The sequence below is a fragment of the Schistocerca serialis genome, chromosome 3 (genome assembly GCF_023864345.2).
Source record: "Schistocerca serialis cubense isolate TAMUIC-IGC-003099 chromosome 3, iqSchSeri2.2, whole genome shotgun sequence".
NCBI lineage: Eukaryota > Metazoa > Arthropoda > Insecta > Orthoptera > Acrididae > Schistocerca > Schistocerca serialis.
The window spans coordinates 232,866,930-232,891,030 of record NC_064640.1 but is presented as its reverse complement, the minus strand read 5'-3'; the positions used below and the strand labels follow the sequence as shown (position 1 = coordinate 232,891,030).

Here is a 24,101-nt window from a genome sequence, read left to right as displayed (position 1 = left end):
TGTCATTTACAGCACCACGGTTTTCTGAGAAGTCGTCTTAGTGAAAATTTATGAAGCATAACGAAAAGAAACTGCCACTTATGTGTCTCACAGTAGTATAGAAGATCATTTATTGCTGTCTATAGTTTCCTGTATTTGTATTTCAAATGAAGTTGGTGGATAGTTTTCCGTGCTAATTTCTTGTCACCTGCAGGATACTGAGAAGTTTATTCTTGACAGCTTGTGTATCAACACGTCAGTGTAAAACACCATTCTTTAATTTGGATTCACTAAAATGTAATTTCTACTGCAATCATCTCCTATCTTCTCCATTGTTTGGGGAAAGAAAATAATGCTGAGACCCAGTTTTTGTAAAGAACAAGAGTTTACAACTTTGTGGTATTCTTGAAGTGCTGAATTAATTAATATAGGGTGTTCCAGATTGAGATGATTGATGCCCAAGCAAATCTTTCCCTCTGCAGTGGTATGCCTTGGCATGACCCTCTCTCATAAATATTAAGACAAATAATTTTTTTGTAAATCTATCCCCTAAACGTATCGTATCCCACAGTACATAACAGTTGCTTTATGTTGTGTGTTGTGATCATATCCCCATCATGCAGGCTAAGCGATTGAAACTATTGGGAACAAGCTAGAATTTACGCAGTACAGTCATCAGGTTTTCCACAGGAGTGTGTATATCATTATAAAGTAATTTATATATAAAAAAAAGTGGAAATGAAGTATTACATTAGAAGAGAGAACCACCCAAGAATATATACTGTAAAATTATGAGAGAGAATTGCTGCCTAGTACTTTCCTTCAAGGGGTGAGAGCTAGTTAGTTTAATTTTCCATGGGTCATGTGCACAATAATTAGTAATGATGTGGACTGAGTCTTCCATATTCATATCATTAAGTATTTTCTAAATAGACCTGATCATTGACAACAGTCTTTCTTTTCTTTCCAAAATAATAAAAAGATGACTTAGAGATGGGAGTAATCACCAGCTTTTACAGATTACAATAGCAGATATTATTTCACAGAATAGGAGGAATTAACAAGGTGAAACTTTTTCATTTATTTTCAAATTAAACTTTGTTGTGTGTCGCACACATTTTACATCACTGGATAAATGATAAAAAATTTTGGGTGCAGCATTGTACAACCCTTTCTGTACTAAAGATAGCCTTAATGTGGTGTATTGAATGTCATTTTTGTTCTGGTACAGTAATTGTGTATATCATTGCTTCTTTTCAACTGCAGTGTATTATTTACAACAAATTTCATGAGAGAATAACTATATCCTGAAGCAGCAGTCCTTAAACAGATGTCTACAGGATAATCATGGGTGAGCACCACACATTATTCTTACAGCCTGTTTTTCAGCAATGAAGGCATTCTTTCATAAAGATGGCAATATTATGAAAAGGATAGGTTGCTATTCCCCATAGAGAGGAGACACTGAGCTACAGGCAGGCACAATGAGAAGACCTGCTATATTTTTAAGCTTTTGGCCAAAAGGTGTTCTTCTGAATTAGAAAACACGCACACATTCACACAGGCACAACTTGCAGGCACATAACTACTGTCTCTGGCCCCTGAGGAAAGTGGGATAGCTTGTGAGAAGTTCAAAAAGGAAGGGTAGGTAACTGTTGCCAACAGGTAGGTCCTTCTTATCCTGGAGTCTGATATACTAACCCTTCATAAATATTTTGGAAATGTAGTATAGTTGTCTCATGTTGTTGTTGTTGTTGTTGTTGTCTTCAGTCCTGAGACTGGTTTGATGCAGCTCTCCATGCTACTCTATCCTGTGCTAGCTGCTTCATCCCCCAGTACGTATTGCAGCCTACATCCTTCTGAATCTGCTTAGTGTATTCCTCTCTTGGTCTCCCTCTACGATTTTTACCCTCCAAGCTGCCCTCCAATACTAAATTGGTGATCCCTTGACGCCTCACAACATGTCCTACCAACCAATCCCTTCTTCTAGTCAAGTTGTGCCAAAAACTCCTCTTCTCACCAATTCTATTCAATACCTCCTCATTAGTTATGTGATCTAACCATCTAATCTTCAGCATTCTTCTGTAGCACCACATTTCGAAAGCTTCCATTCTCTTCTTGTCCAAACTATTTATTGTCCATGTTTCACTTCCATACATGGCTACACTCCATACAAATACTTTCAGAAACGACATCCTGACACTTAAATCTATACTCGATGTTAACAAATTTCTCTTCTTCAGAAACGCTTTCCTTGCCATTGCCAGTCAACATTTTATATCCTCTCTACTTCGACCATCATCAGTTATTTTGCTCCCCAAATAGCAAACTCCTTTACTACTTTAAGTGACTCATTTCCTAATCTAATTCCCTCAGCATCACCCGACTTAATTCGACTACATTCCATTATCCTCGTTTTGCTTTTGTTGATGTTCATCTTATATCCTCCTCTCAAGACACTGTCCATTCCATTCAACTGCTCTTCCAAGTCCTTTGCTGTCTCTTACAGAATTACAATGTCATCTGCGAACCTCAGCGTTTTTATTTCTGCTCCATGGACTTTAATACCTACTCAGAATTTTTCTTTTGTTGCTTTTACTGCTTGCTCAATATACAGATTGAATAACAACGGTGAGAGGCTACAACCCTGTCTCACTCCCTTCCCAACCGCTACCTCCCTTTCATGCCCCTCGGCTCTTATAACTGCCATCTGGTTTCTGTACAAATTGTAAATAGCCTTTTGCTCCCTGTATTTTACCTCTGCCACCTTTAGAATTTGAAAGAGAGTATTCCAGTCAACATTGTCAAAAGCTTTCTCTAAGTGCACAAATGCTAGAAATGTAGGTTTGGCTTTCCTTAATCTATTTTCTAAGATAAGTCGTAGGGTCAGAATTGTCTCACGTGTTCCAACATTTCTGCAGAATCCAAACTAATCTTCGCCGAGGTCGGCTTCTACCAGTTTTTCCATTCGTCTGTAAAGAATTCGCGTTAGTATTTTGCAGCTGTGACTTATCAAACTGACAGTTTGGTAATTTTCACATGTGTCAACACCCGCTTTCTTTGGGGTCGGAATTATTATATTCTTCTTGAAGTCTGAGGGTACTTCGCCTGTCTCATACATCTTGCTCACCAGATGGTAGAGTTTTGTCAGGACTGGCTCTCCCAAGGCCGTCAGTAGTTCCAATGAAATGTTGTCTACTCCCGGGGCCTTGTTTCAACTCAGGTCTTTCAGTGCTCTGTCAAACTCTTCACGCAGTATTGTATCTCCTATTTTGTCTTCATCTACATCCTCTTCCATTTCCATAATATTGTCCTCAAGTACATCGCCCTTGTATAGACCCTCTATATACTCCTTCCACCTTTCTGCTTTCCCTTCTTTGCTTAGAACTGGGTTTCCATCTGAGCTCTTGATATTCATACAAGTGGCTCTCTTTTCTCCAAAGGTCTCTTTAATTTTCCTGTAGGCAGTATCTATCATACCCCTAGTGAGATAAGCCTCTACATCCTTACATTTGTCCTCTAGCCATTCCTGCTTAGCCATTTTGCACTTCCTGTCGATCTCATTTTTGAGATGTTTGTATTCTCTTTTGCCTGCTTCATTTAGTGCGTTTTTATATTTTCTCCTTTCATCAATTAAATTCAATATTTCTTCTGTTACCCAAGGGTTTCTACTAGCCGTCGTCTTTTTACCTACTTGATCCTCGGCTGCCTTCACTACTTCATCCCTCAGAGCTACCCATTCTTCTTCTACTGTATTTCTTTCCCCCATTCCTGTTAATTGTTCCCTTATGCTCTCCCTGAAACTCTGTACAACCTCTGGTTCTTTCAGTTTATCCAGGTCCCATCTCCTTAAATTCCTGCCTTTTTGCAGTTTCTTTAGTTTCAATCTGCAGTTCATAACCAATAGATTGTGGTCAGAATCCACATCTGCCCCTGGAAATGTCTTACAATGTAAAACCTGGTTCCTAAATCTCTGTCTTACCATTATGTAGTCTATCTGATACCTTTTAATATCTCCAGGATTCTTCCAGGTATACAACCTTCTTTCATGATTCTTGAACCAAGTGTTAGCTATGATTAAGTTATGCTCTGTGCAAAATTCTACCAGACGGCTTCCTCTTTCATTTCTCTCCCCCAATCCATATTTACCCACTATGTTTCCTTCCCTCCCTTATTCTACTCTCGAATTCCAGTCACCCATGACTATTAAATTTTCGTCTCCCTTCACTACCTGAATAATTTCTTTTATCTCGTCATACAGTTCATCAATTTCATTATCATTTGCAGAGCTAGTTGGCATATAAACTTGTACTACTGTTGTAGGCATGGGCTTCGTGTCTATCTTGGCCACAATAATGCATTCACTATGCTGTTTGTAGTAGCTTACCCGCACTCCTATTTTTTTATTCATTATTAAACCGACTCCTGCATTACCCCTATTTGATTTTGTATTTATAACCCTGTATTCACCTGACCAAAAGTCTTGTTCCTCCGGCCACCGAACTTCACTAATTCCCACTATATCTAACTTCAACCTATCCATTTCCCTTTTTAAATTTTCTAACCTACCTGCCTGTTAAGGGAACTGACATTCCACGCTCCGATCCGTAGAACGCCAGTTTTCTTTCTCCTGATAATGACGTCCTGTTGAGTAGTCCCCGCCCAGAGATCCGAATGGGGGACTATTTTACCTCCGGAATATTTTACCCAAGAGGAAGCCATCATCATTTAATCATACAGTAAAGCTGCATGCCCTCGGGGAAAAATGACGGCTGTAGTTTCCCCTTGCTTTCAGCCGTTCGCAGTACCACAACAGCAAGGCCATTTTGGTTAGTGTTACAGGGCCACATCAGTCAATCATCCAGACTGTTGCCCCCGCAACTACTGAAAAGGATGCTGCCCCTCTTCAGGAACCACACATATGTCTGGCCTCTCAACAGATACCCCTCCGTTGTGGTTGCACCTACGATACGGCCATCTGTATCGCTGAGGCACTCAAGCCTCCCCACCAACGGCAAGGTCCGTGGTTCATGGGGGTAGGAGTTGTCGCATACCAGGTACAATTCCTACGGTAAAGACAGTTCCATTTCACTGTTACTCAGTTTGAGATATTTACCAAATTGTTCAGTTCACAGTGCTTTGTTTTATGATATATAAATTGCTCTTCAGACCCAGATACATTTCCATCACCAACCACACATCATCTTAAAAAGTAGAGTGGATTGGAGATTTTTGCAGTCGTTTTAATAATTAATATGTTGGCCTTAATGGGGAACAACTGTTCTTGTTAAACATATCACTCCACTCTGGTTAAGCTAAATAAATAACCGTACAAGAAGGAAATCTCTCTCTCTCTCTCTCTCTCTCTCTCTCTCTCTCTCTCTCTCTCTCTCTCTCTCTCTCTCTAACACCCGCTGTTGGCTTTGGCTTGTTGAGGGAGAGGCCAGTGTCTTAATTACGTATTTGGAACACTTTTATGATTCACAGAAAACTGGTTTTGCTTCCTATTTCAAATTAAATAACATGCCATTCACTTTAACAGCAGTGGGTAATCAATTATTTCACGTGATGGAATTCCCTTTGTGATTTCTCCCTGGCAAATTGTTGATGTCACTCTGCAAATTATTTTTTATTTCTGTTCATTCATCCAAGGATCATCTCGCAATGATACAGGGTTTGTCGAGGTAATACAGTGCCAATCAGCAGAGCAAAATACATCACACAGCACGTATAACATGCTTTAAGAGGATAGGCAGGTAGCATATGGGAATAGGACAGGTGAATGACAGTGGCCTAGTTTAAGGAACCATCATGGCATTTGCCATAGGGATCTAGGAAAACCACATAAAACCCTAATCAGAATGGCTGGACAGAGCAGCTCCATCATCATCAATATGAGGTCAGCATCCTAACAGCTGTATTGCCTCATTTGGCAGACGTAACTGTTATGCTTTATACAGCTTCACACATGATCCTTGTGAAAGCGGTAAACCCTAACCCTGTATTGAAATGTGACAAGGCACCATTCATTACTATCCACTACTCTGTGTCCTCTAAGTAATCTTGAATTGTGCAATATGCATTACTTGTGAAGAACATTTTAGCTGCCTTCTTAAACAAATGTGTTTTAGTAATCTTTTCCGCTACCTTTGGCAATTTGTTACACAATTTTATGCCCTGGTTCACTGCTTTGGGTTTTTGGTTGTTTTTCCTGTTTGAATTTAACTCCAAACTAGCTCTTGTTCCATGATTAGGAATAGAACTATTAGTGCAGTATTTATTAATATTTTGTCCGATATGCGCCACAGATTGATGTACACACTCAATTGGTACAGTAAGGATGCCTAATTTTTTAAGTAGCTCTTTACTCTTTACAGTGGGGCCCGACTGCTACTTTCAGTTAAAATTATTATTATTATTATTATTATTATTACTATTATTATGGCCTTTTTTGCAATTGGAAAAACTTGTGTCCTTGTTTTGTGACTTCGATCCCCACAAAAGAATCCCATAGCTAAGAACTGAGTATATGTAGACATAATATGTCACAACATTGGCTGTTACGACCTGACGCTAACACCCCAAAAACATAATATGTTGATGACATTATCTTTGCCAGTATCCTTGTACATACTATAATAGCTGACAATCAATGTCCATCCCTAAAAACCTTGTTGTTTGCTACACAATCTACGTGTTTATTACCCTTAATGTGACAAGAGTTGGTTCCTCTCTTTATGCTCAAATGCATACTGTTTGTTTTCGTTTTGTTGTGCAATAATTTATTACATACTGCCCAATTGTAAACATCATTTAGCATTTCATCCACTTTCTCTAACAGGCGTTCTCATGTCTTATCAGTGACTACGATGTTGATGTCATCAGCAAAGAGAACTTTTTTTCCATGTCTTGCTTATGTGGAATGTGATTTATGTATCTTATCTGAATGTTGTTTTACCAAACATTTATCATCAGCAGATGGTTGAACATTCTTCACCTTTTGCATCTTCTTTTTGAAGTGAGACTAAAACCAGTCATTCGCTGTCCCGCTTATACCTAGCTTGCTCAATAGTATTTTATGGTCAGAGGTGTCAAAAGCCTTGGACAAGTCTAAGAAATTGCCTGTAACACAATCATTGTTTTTGAGAACATCGGGTACCATCTTCATGAATTCTGCAATGGGTGTTGTTATACTTCTTCTACTTCTGAATCTAAACTGTGCTTCATTAAGGATGGTTTGTTTATTCATATAGTTCATCAGTCTATCTTTCGTGATTGTTTCAGTTATTTTTGAGAATAGTGAAAGTGGCTATTAGTTTCCAGTTCTCTCCGCATTACCTTTCTTTAGCAATGGCTCCACCCATGCTTGCTTTAGTTATTCTGGGAAAAAACTCCTGAACTAAAAGATTCATTTATTGTGTTTGTTAACAGGTGTTGTATGCACGCCTTCAGAACAGAGACGGGAACCTCATCTATGCCTGCTGACTATTGTTGTGCTGTATTCCTAACTTCAAAATCTGTTGAGGGAAACATCATGATTGTGAATGCTGTGGAAGCCTTTGTGGGTGCTAAATGTGTTTTAGAAAGATTTTTCTGCACCGTCTTTGCAATGCCAGAGAAATAATCATTTACAAACATTCCTAATTGCTGCGGACTTCCTGTTATTCTGTCCTCATTTTTGATGTGTGTACTATTATCCCTGTGTCTGCCCTCTCCAACTTCATGGTTTATAACCTTCCACACCACTTTGCTTTTATTTACTGAATTACATAATAACTTGTCATTGAATGGTTTTTTCTTTGTTTTTTAAATATAATATATTTTTTAAATACCCGTGATAGTGTTTAAGGATATGTGGGTTAGTGCAATGCTCTTGCAAGGAACTAAGAAAATTGAGTGTCTGTGAGAACTTTCTAAAACCTGCAGTTACCCATCTGTTTTCCTATCTGCAGCAGTAGGAATGTCTACTTTTGTAAGTGTCACCTCAAAAATTAATTTAAATAATGTGCAAAATTTAGAGGTCTTAGCATCTACATTGCTTTCCGTATACATTTCATCTCAGGTTAGATTTGCCAGTATATAGAAAAAGTATCTACCTTATGATCTGAGACGATCCTCTTGTAGGCCTGCAGTTTCACAGGTTTCATTGAGCATGAGATTTTCACTCTGCAGCGGAGTGTGCACTGATATGAAACTTCCTGGCAGATTAAAACTGCATGCCGGACCGAGACTCGAACTCGAGACCTTTGCCTTTTGCGGGAAAGTGCTGTACCAACTGAGCTACCCAAACACGACTCATGCCCGGTACTCACAGCTTTACTTCTGCAGGAGAGCTTCTGTAAAGTTTGGAAGGTAGGAGACGTCGATACTGTCAGAAGTGAAGCTGTGAGGACGGGGCGAGTCGTGTTTGGGTAGCTCAGTTGGTAGAGCACTTTCCCGCGAAAGGCAAAGGTCCAGAGTTCGAGTCTCGGTCCGGCACACAGTTTTAATATGCCAGGAAGTTTCTTTGAGCATGTTTTTAGCTCTATTATCTGACAGTAATAATTTGAAATGCCATGCTCTCTTATAAATACCTTACAGTTTTCCCTGTCAGTGCCCATAAGTATGTGGTCAAAAATTGAAACTGAACTTTTTAAAATCATCGTTGCAGTGTTTACCATTCTTCTCACACCGAAAGTGTTCAAAATGTTTAGGAAGCTGTTGCTAATTTTGCCCTGATCTTCTGTGTTGACATTCATGTCTCCACATATTGTTATGCTAGTTTTCGTGATTGAGACCCTCTCCAGGATTACTGTTATCTGAGGTTTTTTTTTAAAAAAGCAAGCTTCTTACACCCTATATTGTGTGTTTGTTTGCAAGACAGTAAATTGGATGAAGCAGATATTTCACTAGAAAATTGAGAACACATATTAGAACACATGCAAATTGCTGTATGGCTGTGGACACTTATTAAAACACTATAGATTAAGGTTTGTTTTCCACTCACAGGCTCTATATGGTAATAATTACTGCAAATGCAATTTATTAGTAGTGTAATGTTATCTTGGCAGCCATTGGGGGAATGGTGTTTACAGGGATGAATGATATTCCTAGATTCTTTCTTGGAGTTTCCCAAGTATGTTTCGCGTGAGTTATTTTTAGTATATGTTACCTGAAGCTTCTATATATTTCTGCCATGCTGCAGATTTCATGTTAGTCAGACTTGATGAGAATCTATTGAAATTGAGCTGTGTGCCAGTATAGGTCACTGGGTGACCCAATGATAAACTGAAGCCTGGTCTTTGCTCTACCTCGTATTGAAATTACATGACCCATTGCTCAACTAAAGCCTGGTCTTTGCTGTACCTCCTATTGAAATTACATGAGCACACATTTATAATTAACTGTGAACAATTTCCCTCCAATACATTGTTTGCTCTATGTTTCAGTATGGCCCTGAATGTGCGATACTAGTATCATTTTCAAATGATGAAAAATGGAGTTATCTGTTGCACTGAATAGTGAATTATTGATATGTGTATTGGGAAAACAAATGGAGCAAATGCAGTGGTGGTTCAGTGTTAGACAGACTACTGGGTTAGAAATAGCTAATGAAACATGGCCAGAAATTAAAAACATAGAAAATTCTTTATGGATAAGCTTCTATGAAACAATCTATCCCACTCCCCAATAGTGTAAAGAGTTTGTTACTGACTCATTCATAGTAGATTACAGTGCACTTTGAGGTTTCTCTCAATGGAGAACACTGTACACCTGAGACCTCAGAAAAAAATATAATTTCTTCAGGGTATAGAAAGACATTCATTTACTAAAAGGCTCCTGAAAATTATTTTGACTAGATATCTTAGTTTTACAACAGCACTTGTGAGAGTTCTAAACTTTTTACTCATTTGGAGTATTTAAAGCTCTATTTTCATCTTACCACATTCCAAGGAGGATATATTTCAAACTGTGTGCCGCACTGTAACTTGAACTCAGGACCTTCGTCTTTTGCAGGCAAGTGCTCTACTGTCTGAGCTACCCAAGCACGACTCAGCCCCCCATCATCGCAGCCTTATTTCTGCCAGTATCTTGTCTCCTACCTTCCAATCTTCACAGAAGCTCTCCTGCAAACCTTGTAGAACTGGCACCCCAGAGAGACAGGATATTGCGGAGACACGGCCTAGCCACTGCCTGGACGATGTTTCCAGAATGAGATTTTTACCTCGCAATATCCTTTCCTCTAGGAGTGCTAGTTGTGCAAGGTTCGCAGTAGAGGTTCTGTGAAGTTTCCAAGGCAGGAGATGAGATACTGGCAGAAATCAGTCTGTGAGGATGGAGCGTGAGTCGTGCTTGGATAGCTCAGACTGTAGAGCACCTGCCTGCAAAAGGCAAAGGTCCCGAGTTTGAGTCTCAGTCCTCCGGTGCACAGTGTTAATCTGCCAGGAAGTTTCATAGCAGCGAACACTCCACTGCAGAGTGAAAATCTCATTCTGGAAGGATGTATTTCGTGAGACCTCTGTAGCAATATGTATGGGAACCTTTCAAAGTTGTATACCGGGCAGTGATTAGGTGGCTTGTGAAGTACAAGCAGTCATGAACCTGAGTGAGAATTGTATAACTCTTTTTCACAGCTGCCATTTTTAGAATTCCATGTTTCTGTGCCTATTTATTGATGGGATGCAGCCTCTTTCTGAATGTGGAAGTTTTGGCAATGATATGGAAATTTTGCCAATAATGGTATCTCATATACCTTGTACAGCTGTTTTAAAATGTTAGATCTTTTTATACTGTCATGAATCAATAGTCTAATGAGTTGTACAGTATATCAGTGTGTGATGTGATATGATAAAATACAGACAACCAAAGTTAAAATGATGGTGGTTGTAATATTAGATAGCACCTTCTTATGATTGTAATCATAATAGTTTGTTGAGATGAAAGCTGGATTTTCTCTGTGTATTCTGTAAGTGACTATTTTTGTGTTCAGTTAGTATTATTCTTGATTTGAGGCTGCATTTTGTGTTGGACACATCATAGTTCACTTAGAAGAGCTGGGGAATGGGAAGTAGCTAAAAATCTTACTGATGTCAGTAAAAAAAAAATATTATGTCTGTGTTATGATTATGGTCATAACTTCAAAAATAATGAGCATGTCTATAGTGCTATTTAAGAGGTGTCTGGTTGTCCGAATGATGACCACTTGTGACAGCTACACCATTGTAAATCTGATAAATAAATTTGCCTAAAATATCCAGATTAGCCAGTAAAGTTTCAAAGGGATTTTTCTAAGGCATGGCACTCACAAGAGTGAGAAAAGTTGAAAATCTTCCTTTAGGATTACACTCAGGGAAAACATATTGTATAAATATGACAAACTGTGAAGTTCTGGAAATCTTTCTAACTTGTTCATGGTAAACACAGAAGTAAATCATTCTGAATATTTTTCAAAGTACCATTTCAACTAACTTCTGTTTATATTTCTTTTATTATACATGGGCACAAACAAGTAAGCAAAATAACATCCATTTTTCAGTTACAGATTCCTCCAAATTGACAATTCTGTCATGATTCACTTCCTAAATAACTTAGCTTCTGGCATTGGTCAGTCAAAGTGTATGACGAGGATCTTGTCTTTGAGCAAGATTTAAGTTAAGTTACTTTACCTAAACAACTGCATTGAATTTTCACACCCCTAAACAACTGCATTGAATTTTCACACTTTTAATCACATGCTAGACATTGCACACATGAAAAATTGTGTTTTCCAACTCTGAAACTCCGTTAAAAAAAAAATTTGCTCGTGCAAGTTTTGGTGACTTCACTGACACTAACAACAGTAACTCATGTCCATCATTGTAGATTGGAAAATTGTATCATATGATGTTCCTTTCTGCTCGATATTTAACGAATGGTGGTTCATCCTTCGCTGCAACGGGTTAATGAAACCAAATTGAAACATTTGTTCTTGAGAAAATTTGGCACTACATAAAGACTGTAATGTGCTTTTATTTTTTTTCTGTACATTATTGGAAAAGCACTCTCATAAAATTTGAAAATGTCTACAGCAGTGCATTGAATTCACCATCAACAATATGTGCTCTATAAAATCTCTCTTTTTATAATGTTTGCTTATTTTTTATTCTATGAAAGAAGTTCTTAGAACAAGTCAGGCCTCCTCTAGAACTTATTAGCAGAAAAAAATCACAATAATAAAATATTGAGCTGTGAATTTTTAATATGAAAATTCAATGCAATAATAAAGAAATTAATGCAGCAAAAGAATTTACTGTTTTCGCAACTATTAATAGTGGGCAAGAAAAGAACACTGTAGGGAGTTGATTTATTCCACGCACTACATTTCAAAATATATCTTCCATCTGTGTGTTTAGATGAAGTGTTTATATAATTTCTGTTAAAAACACGTGCAGTTGGAAGGTACCTTCTGAAACATTTATTGTTAGCGGTACGAAGGTGTGCTGAGAAGTAATGTCTCAGTTTTTTTTTTTTTTTTTATGTGAAAGCCCTTTAAGGTTATTAAATAAAACAAACTTCATTAACATTCTATATCTTTATTCATCATGTCTACATTTTTAGTTTTCACTGTAGTCATCCTGGCAACAAACACATTTCACCCAATGAGAGACCAGTTTGATGATACTCTCACTGTAGAATGTTTGACTTTGTTGGAACCACAGTCTCACCTCTGCTTGCACTGCTTCATCCCTGTCAAAGTGAAGTCCTCCAAGGTAAGGTTTGGAAACAGATGAAAATCAGATGGGGCCAAGTTGGGACTGTACGGAGGATGACAATGAATCCAAGGCATCCAATTGTTGCAGATGTCGCAGTGCACTTGTGTGGTCTGGCATTGTCATGCTGAAGGAGATGGTGCACCATGTGTGAACAAACTCTTCTGCGGTTAGAAATTCAACTACAGAATGCTGTTTCTCACACACCGACATAGTTATGTTAAACGCCACCATGTTACACACTATAGTTGCAATTTGTGTCAGTGAAGTGTGAAAGTTGACAGAGTAAGGTGCATGACATGTAATACCTCAACCAAAATTGCAAACAGAATAAAAAATTCAGAGACATTAATTTTCAGCACACACTAGTAAATCAACCCTAGCAAAGGTTGGACATTTTATCATTGCATACTCATGTTGCCATGGTCATCACCATTTCGTGTGAAGATGGACACGTGTCTAAAGAGGAATGTGTCACCCATGGCCATGACTAAGAACTATTGTGGCATTTGCATGGAATAATTTGAAATTTGAATAAACCTTCAAAGATCCAAATCAGGATGGTCAGATCAAGTAAACACATCTGTATTCTCTGTAAATGCACTTCTTTAAATACTTTTTCACACATTAAAATAAGCTGAAATAACCATAATACAGTTAAGTGGACTCAAAGTAGTAATACGTGCACAGTATTATGTAATGCTACATGAGAATTTACCTGTTTCTACAAATCTTATTAGTGTGCTAGGACACAGGAACGTAATTAATAACTTACTTTCTCATAACACAATGAAGCAGGTCTAATGAGTTCCTACAGAGACTAATTTTAGTGGTTTGTAGGAAGTTGAATGGGTAATTCTGTTTCAAATAGCAGGGTTGATCTAATTTCTTGTGTATCTGTGTACTCTTATATCTGCCTTTATGCCATCCATTGTTAAAACCTGTACATAATGAATTGGTAACCCATTTTTAATGTCTGGAAGAGTGAACACATCTACCTAAGAGGTATAAACGAAAATATTTTCTGCTACTGTCCTGTTATTTTCCAGTTGGGAAATTCAATGTGGGAGGCAAATGGAATCCAGAAAGAGGATGTTGGATTTATCTCTTCTTATCATAATCGTAGCGCTAGGATTCTCACATACAACTACAGTCTAGAAAGTCTGCTCATAAATTTTATAAAGTTAAAATTAAGGGTTGTATAATGATTCTTCTTACAAGCAAAAACCCAAAGACAACCGTCATCAGTTATTTTGATCCCCAAATAGCAGAACTCCTTTACTACTTTAAGTGTCTCATTTCCTGATTTAATTCCTTCAGCATCACCCGACTTAATTTGACTACATTCCATTATCCCTGTTTTGCTTTTGTTGATGTTCATCTTATATCCTCCTTTCAAGACACTGTCCATTCCGTTCAACTGCTCTTCCAAGTCCTTTGCTGGTGCTGACCGAATTACAATGTCACACACACAATAAAAACAAATGTCACACCTAAGAATGTATGGTACAGCCTGCATTTATTTGCTCTCAAAGCAAGCTTCCACAGTTCTCACTCCCTTGCAGTTTTGTTCTAGAAACATGTAAATATGTTAGAGAGAAACAAAAACTTTAACATAAATGAGCGTGATACCAGGCAGCCTCTGTGTGGAGTCAGTAAGGACATCAGCCTGTAAAACCTTTACTACAAATAGTGTTACAGAAACTCCAGATAGGAATATCAACAATTTAGGAAAAGACATTGTTACTTAGTTTAAAAAAGACACATGAAGTGAAGTGACAGACAGTTACAATTAAGACACTTACATAAAGATTTTGGTCACAGCCTTCATCAGCTAAAGAGAAACACACACCATTCATATGCACAAGCAAGCACACCCTATGCGGGCATGACTGCCAACTCCAGCATTCCGGCCAGAGATGATGGAGTCGGCAGTCTTTTGTGCGTAAGATGTGCTAGCTTGTGTGTATGAGTGGTGTGTGTTTCTCTTTTGCTGATAAAGGCTTGTATGTGAGTGTCTTTTTAATTGTGCCTGTATGCAACTTAATGTGTCTGCTTTTTGCTAAGTAGAAATCTGCCTTTTTCTATAATGTTTGTAGAAGTGGACAATGGTCTGCCACAAAAAATAAGTTATTAACCCATTTTCACTTTTTATAAATCTCTAAGACCATTTTTATTAGATCGTGGCTTTTAGTCAGTGACAGAATTTTCAGACCATGTTAAGTGCAGCAGCCCTGAAGCAAGAACATGCAAAAACAGCTAATGCTGCTAAAGCAAGATGTAATAGAATTAATTATGGGAGGGGGAGGTTGGCAAAGCTTATAGGTGACAGCATAGGTGGGGTTGGTGGGATCACTCATGGGAAAATTCCTGCAGTAGTGGGTGTTAGAGCTGCACCTTTTTTGGATTGAAGTCAGCTGATAGGTATTCCTGCTTAAGGGAAGTCTCTCTAACAAGGGAATCACTTTTGACAAAGCTTAGGTATCCGAGTAATGAGGGAATTAGTATATTTCATCAAAATATACAAGGTATTAGAGATAAAGTTAGTGAACTGCTTATAGATGTTGACTCTGAAATTATTGGTATATCTGAACACTTCTTAAATAAGGAGATAATTCAGAGGCTTCCTTTACCAGGATACAGGTTGGCTGGCAGCTTTTCGAGGAGCTCTTTGCTGTGTGGGGGAGTAGCCATGTATGTGAAAAACGGCATCCCATTTGAGTCAATTGACGTTTCAAAGTACTGCACTGAAAAGATGTTTGAATGTTGTGCAGGTGTGGTTAAATTTAACAGAGCTAAACTTCTAACTGTTGTTATTTATAGATCCCCAGACTCCGATTTCACAATATTTTTGCTAAAGCTAGAGGAGGTTCTTGGTTCACTTTATAGGAAATACAAAAAGTTAGTTATATGTGGTGACTTCAATATTAATTGTATAAGTGATTGTGCAAGGAAGAGGATGCTGGTAGACCTCTTTAATTCGTATAATCTTATGCAAACCGTATTCTTTCCAACGAGAGGGCAAGGGAACAGTAGAACAACCATAGACAACATTTTTGTTCATTCCTCATTACTAGAAGGCCATTCTGTTAGCGAAAAGGTGAATGGCCTTTCAGATCATGATGCACAAATTTTAACTTTAAAAGATTTTTGTGCTGCAACACGTGTTAAATATAGTCATCAGCTGTTCAGGAAAGCTGATCCAGTTGCTGTAGAGACCTTTGTAAACCTTATAAAGGAACAAGAGTGGCAAGATGTTTATAGCGCTGATACAGTAGACTATAAATATAATGCTTTTCTCAAGACTTTTCTCATGCTCTTTGAAAGTTGCTTTCCGCTAGAATGTTTAAAACAGGATACTGGCACAAACAGGCAGCCTGGGTGGCTGACTAGATGGATAAGAACATCTTGTAGAACAAAGTGGCAGTTATATCAAAACGTTAGAAACAGTCAAAATCTAAATGCAGCAGCCCATTACAAACAGTATTGTAAGGTGCTTAAAAATGTTATTACGAAGGCAAAAAGTAAGTGGTATGCAGATAGAATAGCTAAGTCTCAGGATAAAATTAAAACCATATGGTCAGTCATAAAGGAAGTTGCTGGTCTGCAGAGACAGGTCGAGGATATAGAATCAGTGCGTAGTGGGAATGTCCGTATTACTGATAAGTCGCATATATGTACAGTATTTAATAATCACTTTCTGAATATAGCAGGTGAACTAAATAGAAACCTAGTCCCAACAGGGAATCATATAGCGCTCTTAGAAAAAAGTGTTCAGAGACTGTTACCTGAAATGCTCCTCCATGATACTGACAAGAGGGAGATTGAGTTAATAATTAAATCACTAGAGACCAAGAACTCTCACTGATATGACGGGGTGCCTAGCAGAATACTGAATTATTGTTCTATGTATGTTAGCCCAGTTCTCAGGCATATCTGTAACTTTTCCTTTAGGAGTGGTCGGTTTCCTGACTGATTAAAGTACTCGGTAGTGAAGCCACTTTATAAAAAGGGAAACATTGATAATGTTGACAATTTTAGACCTATTTCTATTCCATCGGTGTTTGCTAAAGTTATCGAGAAGGTTGTATATTCAAGGTTACGGGAGCATTTAAATTCACATAATTTGCTGTCAAATGTTCAGCTTGGTTTTAGAAATGGTTTAACAACTGAAAATGCTATATTCTCTTTTCTCTGTAAGGTTTTAGATGGATTAAATAAAAGGTTGCAAACGCTAGGTGTTTTCTTTGATTTAACGAAGGCTTTTGACTGTGTTGACCACAAAATATTACTGCAGAAGTTGGACCATTATGGAGTAAGGGGAGTAGCTTACAATTGGTTCGTCTCTTACTTTAAGAACAGAAAGCAGAAGGTAATTCTCTGCAATATTGAGAGTGGTAGTGATGTTCAGTCCCAATGGGGCACTGTTAAGTGGGGCGTTCCCCGAGGGTCGGTGCTGGGGCCACTGCTGTTTCTTATTTATATAAATGATATGCCTTCTAGTATTACAGGTGATTCAAAAATATTTCTGTTTGCTGATGACACCAGCTTGATTGTGAAGGATCTTGTGTGTAATATTGAAACAGTAACAAATAATGTAGTTCATGAAATAAGTTCGTGGCTTGTGGAAAATAATTTGATTCTAAATCACAGTAAGACTCAGTTTTTACAGTTTCTAACTCACAATTCAACAAGAACCAATATTTTGATCAGACAGAATAGGCATATTATAAGCGAGACGGAACAGTTCAAGTTCCTAGGCGTTCGGATAGATAGTAAGCTGTTGTGGAAAGCCCATGTCCAGGATCTTGTTCAGAAGCTTAATGCTGCTTTATTTGCCATTAGAACAGTATCTGAAATAAGTGACACTTCAACACGAAAAGTAGTCTACTTCGCATATTTTCATACGCTTATGTCGCATGGTATTATTTTTTGGGGTAATTCTTCTGATTCAAAAAGGGTATTTTTGGCTCAGAAACAGGCTGTTCGAGCTATATGTGGTGTAAGTTCGAGAACCTCTTGTCGACCCCTATTCAAAAATCTGGGAATTCTGACATTGCCCTCACAGTATATATTTTCTTTAATGTCGTTTGTTGTTAGCAATATTAGCCTATTTCCAAGAGTTAGCAACTTTCACTCAGTTAATACTAGGCAGAAATCAAATCTGCATGTAGAATGCACTTCCTTGACTCTTGTGCAGAAAGGAGTGCAGTATTCTGCTGCATCCATTTTCAATAAGGTACCACAAGAACTCAAAAATCTTAGCAGTAGCCCAAACTCTTTTAAGTCTAAACTGAAGAGTTTCCTCATGGCTCACTCCTTCTATTCTGTCAAGGAGCTCCTGGAAGAGCTAAAAAATTAAGCAAATTCCAGTGCTACATTGTTGATTTTCTTCATTTAAACTTAAGACTTCTCCTTAATTTGGTCCCACGGAACAATAAATAAATAAATAATACAATGTATTCTGATTTCTGATGTTACTTAACGTGTGTGTGTGTGGTGGGGGGGGGGGGGGGGGGGGGCGGGCATGTGCACGCTAGTGTGCATGCTCTTGCTCAAATGACATCCCACAATCTGTAAACATTTACTGGATTAATAAAGAATTTTAATTTGTACCGGCAAGAATATGCAATGGCAGCATTTATATACAAACAATCATAATTCACATCTGTGTGGCTTGCAGCTGTAGCATTGTGGATCAAATCAGATCAGTAGATTGTAGCTATTCATGTAGATAACTTTGGCTGATGGCATGATATAATTTTCCTGCTAAAATCAGAGATTCATTTACTTCAGCAACAGTTCCGTGGTATCAAAAGGTCGTTGATGGCACTAGTAAACTGTGCTGTGTATCCAGCAGAATTTGGTATGTTGTATGTTTTAAAGTTACTGTTGAATGTCTTCTTCCATCTGCTGAATTGTCCATAGCATATTTATGATGGTTAATGGGTACTGTGAAGAGACTTTAATATCTGGAAGTGTATAAAGACAGCAGCCTACTTCTCTTTAGATATCCCATCAGTGTGGCTTTTCACCAGTTACAAAGTGCAGTGATCCTTTGCAGGAGGACTGGACACATGGTCAGGATGCATATGTTCAAATTCCAGTCAGACTGACCTATTGCATGTTGTCTGTTTTTGCTCTTACCAGTGCAGGTTAAGTCTGGGACCCTGGGTCAGAGAAAGTATAGTACAAGAAATCTTATACATCAGATTTTATTTTAAACAAGCCATTTACTAATTTTTATATGATTTGTTTACATTCATAGGTCTAAACAGGAATGTACTGTCAGCTGCTCAGTAGTTTACCCTGGCAGTGTCTTTATGAGTTGACTTCCAGATGAAATTACTGTCTTTGACAAAGGAATCTGTACAATCCTAAAGGAGCAGATGATGTGCATTTGTTGGAATAATTTACTCATTTGCTGTGATGCCTTGGGTGATATATAGATCATTCAGCAAATGTACCCAGTAAACAAAGGAGTTAACACATACAAGACACCTTTCACTTAGTACAGTAGCAAGGGAATGAAGTATTATTCGTCTGGGTGTCAGGCCGTGCAGGAATCCATGGAAATGAGCAAGCTTACATGGCAGCAAGGGGTGATGGCAAGTAATCAATGTACTATCCCATGCTGTCCCCTTGGCTGCTGTTACCCATTGAGTAGAAGAGTTAGGTGTCAAAAGGAGACTGAGTGGTTGGCAGTAAAAAGTACAAATTAAGCCTGATAAAGCCAACAATTTTGCCATGATGAACATCGTTGCAGTCACACAGGTAGAAATTAGTGGCCTTAACATGACTGAGAATAGGGCGCTGTACTCTGACACAAAGGCAACTCCAGGAGGACCCACCAGGGTGCATTGCTTGTTGTGTACCAGTGGTGCTATGCCACATTTTCCTTGATTGCACTTTATATTCTGAAAAAAGGGCAGCAGTTTGTCTTGATAATGATTTGTCCACTTAAATACAATGAGATGAGTGTGGAAAAGGGTTTAAGGTCTTGCATGTTGTGTAGATTCCTGTCCAAATTACTGAGTAGATTATTTTAATGTATCTGGTTCATCCTTTTAGAGTTAGTGATCAAAGAAGCAACAATTATCTGACAATAGTTTTACAATTTTTCCTATATGACCATTTTGAGCCACACTTTCTGTCTATATGATCAGACTAATCCCAGGAACCACTGTACAAGATTTGACCCGGTTTTGATCCATGTTGAGCTTGGTGGTCTATCTGACCTAGCTTTCACATTTCAACAATGTAGAGGTGTGCTAGGAATGAAATGTAGATTAGGCTCCTTTCCACAGTAGGATACCTAGCCAGGGACATGCAGGTTTCTGAAGTGATGTTAAATTTGAAGCTCCTACTGCGCTATATGCACATTAGATACCCGTGCAGATGCCTATAAATGAAGTTACTGTTACACCCAGACAACTCATCCATGGTGTCCCTCCTAAGAGTCGTCATGTAAATTTTCTGCTGTGTTTCAGCAGACATTTGCAATTTTGTTTTTGCAGTGTGTAGCTGGAGTCAGCCAAAGCAAATACTGCTCATCACATCTTTCATACAACTCCCTGCATCAATGAAAGCATTGGTTTGTTTCCCTGTTACAAACAAAATTATGTTTAAAGTGAAATTTTACATGCATGTTCAATAGAGTGGTCCCAAATTAGTGTAGCGCAGTACTTATCAATTTGTATTGACAGAAACATTAAAAAATGATGAATAACCAGTACTCCGGCAATGGGGATACACTACACATGGCCTGCACCTGAATAGGATGGGGAAAATATGTTAGCTTCTGTATTACCAGAAACTGTAAGGGGGTCCACAGTCACACAAGGAGTGATACCTGTGGTTAATGGGTCCAGGCAGACAGGTTTTTTAGGTTAAAGCCAAAGTCCAGACAGATGACAATCAAGATAAATAGAATAAAAGAAACTTCATGTACAGTAAATAGGGGTAAAGCTAAGGGCAGTATCAACTTATTTCATCAAAATATCAGGGCAATAAAACATAAAGCCGGCCAGAGTGGCCGAGCGGTTCTAGGCACTACAGTCTGGAACCACTCGACCGCTGGTTCGAATCCTGCCTTGGGCATGGATGTGTGTGATGTCCTTAGATTAGTTAGGTTTAAGTAGTTCTAAGATCTAGGGGACTGATGAACTCAGAAGTTAAGTCCCATAGTGCTCAGAGCCATTTGAACCATTTAAAACATAAAGTAGATGAGCTATTAGTGTGTTTAGATGACCTCAAAAATAAGAGTGATATTGATATACTCTTGTCTGTCTGAACACCATGTAACTGTGGGCATGGATAGTGTCAATATAAGTGGGTATAATTTGGCATCTTACACTTATAGATCTAGGATGGATAAAGGAGGAGTTGCCATTTTCATAAAACAAGGGTATAAATGCAAAACTGTATAAGTAAGCAAATTTTGTGTTGATCGGCACTTTGAGGTTTGTGCATGTGAACTTCTGCTAGATAATGTAGTACTGATATTGTTGTTGTTGTTGTGGTCTTCAGTCCTGAGACTGGTTTGATGCAGCTCTCCATGCTACTCTATCCTGTGCAAGCTTTTTCATCTCCCAGTACCTACTGCAACCTACATCCTTCTGAATCTGCTTAGTGTATTCATCTCTTGGTCTCCCTCTACGATTTTTACCCTCCACGCTGCCCTCCAATACTAAATTGGTGATCCCTTGATGCCTCAGAACATGTCCTACCAACCGATCCCTTCTTCTGGTCAAGTTGTGCCACAAACTTCTCTTCTCCCCAATCCTATTCAATACTTCCTCATTAGTTATGTGATCTACCCATCTAATCTTCAGCATTCTTCTGTAGCACCACATTTCGAAAGCTTCTATTCTCTTCTTGTCCAAACTATTTATCGTCCATGTTTCACTTCCATACATGGCTACACTCCATACGAATACTTTCAGAAATGACTTCCTGACACTTAAATCAATACTGGATGTTAACAAATTTCTCTTCTTCAGAAACGCTTTCCTTGCCATTGCCAGCCTACATTTTATATCCTCTCTACTTCGACCATCATCAGTTATTTTGCTCCCCAAATAGCAGAACTCCTTTACTACTTTAAGTGCCTCATTTCCTAATCTAATTCCCTCAGCATCACCCGACTTAATTAGACTACATTCCATTATCCTTGTTTTGCTTTTGTTGATGTTCATCTTATATCCTCCTTTCAAGACACTGTCCATTCCGTTCAACTGCTCTTCCAAGTCCTTTGCTGTCTCTGACAGAATTACAATGTCATCGGCGAACCTCAAAGTTTTTATTTCTTCTCCATGAATTTTAATACCTACTCCGAATTTTTCTTTTGTTTCCTTTACTGCTTGCTCAATATACAGATTGAATAACATCGGGGAGAGGCTACAACCCTGTCTTACTCCCTTCCCAACCACTGCTTCCCTTTCATGTCCCTCGACTCTTATAACTGCCATCTGGTTTCTGTACAAATTATAAATAGCCTTTCGCTCCCTGTATTTTACCCCTGCCACCTTTAGAATTTGAAAGAGAGTATTCCAGTCAACATTGTCAAAAGCTTTCTCTAAATCTACAAATGCTAGAAACGTAGGTTTGCCTTTCCTTAATCTTTCTTCTAAGATAAGTCGTAAGGTCAGTATTGCCTCACGTGTTCCAGTGTTTCTACGGAATCCAAACTGATCTTCCCCGAGGTTGGCTTCTACTAGTTTTTCCATTCGTCTGTAAAGAATTCGTGTTAGTATTTTGCAGCTGTGACTTATTAAGCTGATAGTTCGGTAATTTTCACATCTGTCAACACCTGCTTTCTTTGGGATTGGAATTATTATATTCTTCTTGAAGTCTGAGGGTATTTCGCCTGTTTCATACATCTTGCTCACCAGATGGTAGAGTTTTGTCAGGACTGGCTCTCCCACGGCCGTCAGTAGTTCCAATGGAATATTGTCTACTCCGGGGGCGTTGTTTCGACTCAGGTCTTTCAGTGCTCTGTCAAACTCTTCACGCAGTATCATATCTCCCATTTCATCTTCATCTACATCCTCTTCCATTTCCATAATATTGTCCTCAAGTACATCGCCCTTGTATAGACCTTCTATATACTCCTTCCACCTTTCTGCTTTCCCTTCTTTGCTTAGAACTGGGTTTCCATCTGAGCTCTTGATATTCATACAAGTCGTTCTCTTATCTCCAAAGGTCTCTTTAATTTTCCTGTAGGCGGTATCTATCTTACCCCTACTGAGATAGGCCTCTACATCCTTACATTTGTCCTCTAGCCATCCCTGCTTAGCCATTTTGCACTTCCTGTCGATCTCATTTTTGAGACGTTTGTATTCCTTTTTGCCTGTTTCACTTACTGCATTTTTATATTTTCTCCTTTCATCAATTAAATTCAATATTTCTTCTGTTACCCAAGGATTTCTACTAGCCCTCGTCTTTTTACCTACTTGATCCTCTGCTGCCTTCACTACTTCATCCCTCAAAGCTACCCATTCTTCTTCTACTGTATTTATTTCCCCCATTCCTGTCAATTGCTCCCTTATGCTCTCCCTGAATCTCTGTACAACCTCTGGTTCTTTTTGTTTATCCAGGTCCCATTTCCTTAAATTCCCACCTTTTTGCAGTTTCTTCAGTTTTAATCTACAGGTCATAACCAATAGATTGTGGTCAGAGTCCACATCTGCCCCTGGAAATGTCTTACAATTTAAAACCTGGTTCCTAAATCTCTGTCTTACCATTATATAATCTATCTGATACCTTTTAGTATCTCCAGGGTTATTCCATGTATACAACCTTCTTTCATGATTCTTAAACCAAGTGTTAGCTATGATTATGTTGTGCTCTGTGCAAAATTCTACCAGGCGGCTTCCTCTTTCATTTCTGTCCCCCAATCCATATTCACCTACTATGTTTCCTTCTCTCCCTTTTCCTACACTCGAATTCCAGTCACCCATGACTATTAAATTTTCGTCTCCCTTCACAATCTGAATAATTTCTTTTATTTCATCATACATTTCTTCAATTTCTTCGTCATCTGCAGAGCTAGTTGGCATATAAACTTGTACTACTGTAGTAGGTGTGGGCTTCGTATCTATCTTGGCCACAATAATGCATTCACTATGCTGTTTGTAGCAGCTTACCCGCATTCCTATTTTCCTATTCATTATTAAACCTACTCCTGCATTACCCCTATTTGATTTTGTGTTTATAACCCTGTAGTCACCTGACCAGAAGTCTTGTTCCTCCTGCCACCGAACTTCACTAATTCCCACTATATCTAACTTCAACCTATCCATTTCCCTTTTCAAATTTTCTAACCTACCTGCCCGATTAAGGGATCTGACATTCCACGCTCCGATCCGTAGAACGCCAGTTTTCTTTCTCCTG

The 24,101-nt window shown here is 38.5% G+C and overlaps 4 protein-coding genes across 4 annotated transcripts in view; 3 read left to right on the top strand and 1 right to left on the bottom strand.

Annotated features, from left to right (window-relative positions):
* The window catches only part of LOC126469971 (uncharacterized), a 382,949-nt gene that overhangs the window by 3,681 nt on the left and 355,167 nt on the right, over positions 1–24,101 (top strand). The gene's annotated exons all lie outside the window — the stretch shown is intronic.
* LOC126469972 (serine-rich adhesin for platelets-like) overlaps positions 1–24,101 on the top strand; it is a 217,044-nt gene that overhangs the window by 3,245 nt on the left and 189,698 nt on the right. The window lies entirely within an intron of this gene.
* LOC126469976 (uncharacterized) overlaps positions 1–24,101 on the bottom strand; it is a 170,930-nt gene that overhangs the window by 38,966 nt on the left and 107,863 nt on the right. The gene's annotated exons all lie outside the window — the stretch shown is intronic.
* Positions 1–24,101, top strand: part of LOC126469974 (serine-rich adhesin for platelets-like) — a 47,219-nt gene that overhangs the window by 3,244 nt on the left and 19,874 nt on the right. Inside the window, exon 2 of the mRNA XM_050097416.1 lies at positions 7,411–7,540. The gene's annotated coding sequence lies outside the window, so the exon portion shown is untranslated. The remainder of the gene's footprint in view (positions 1–7,410; positions 7,541–24,101) is intronic.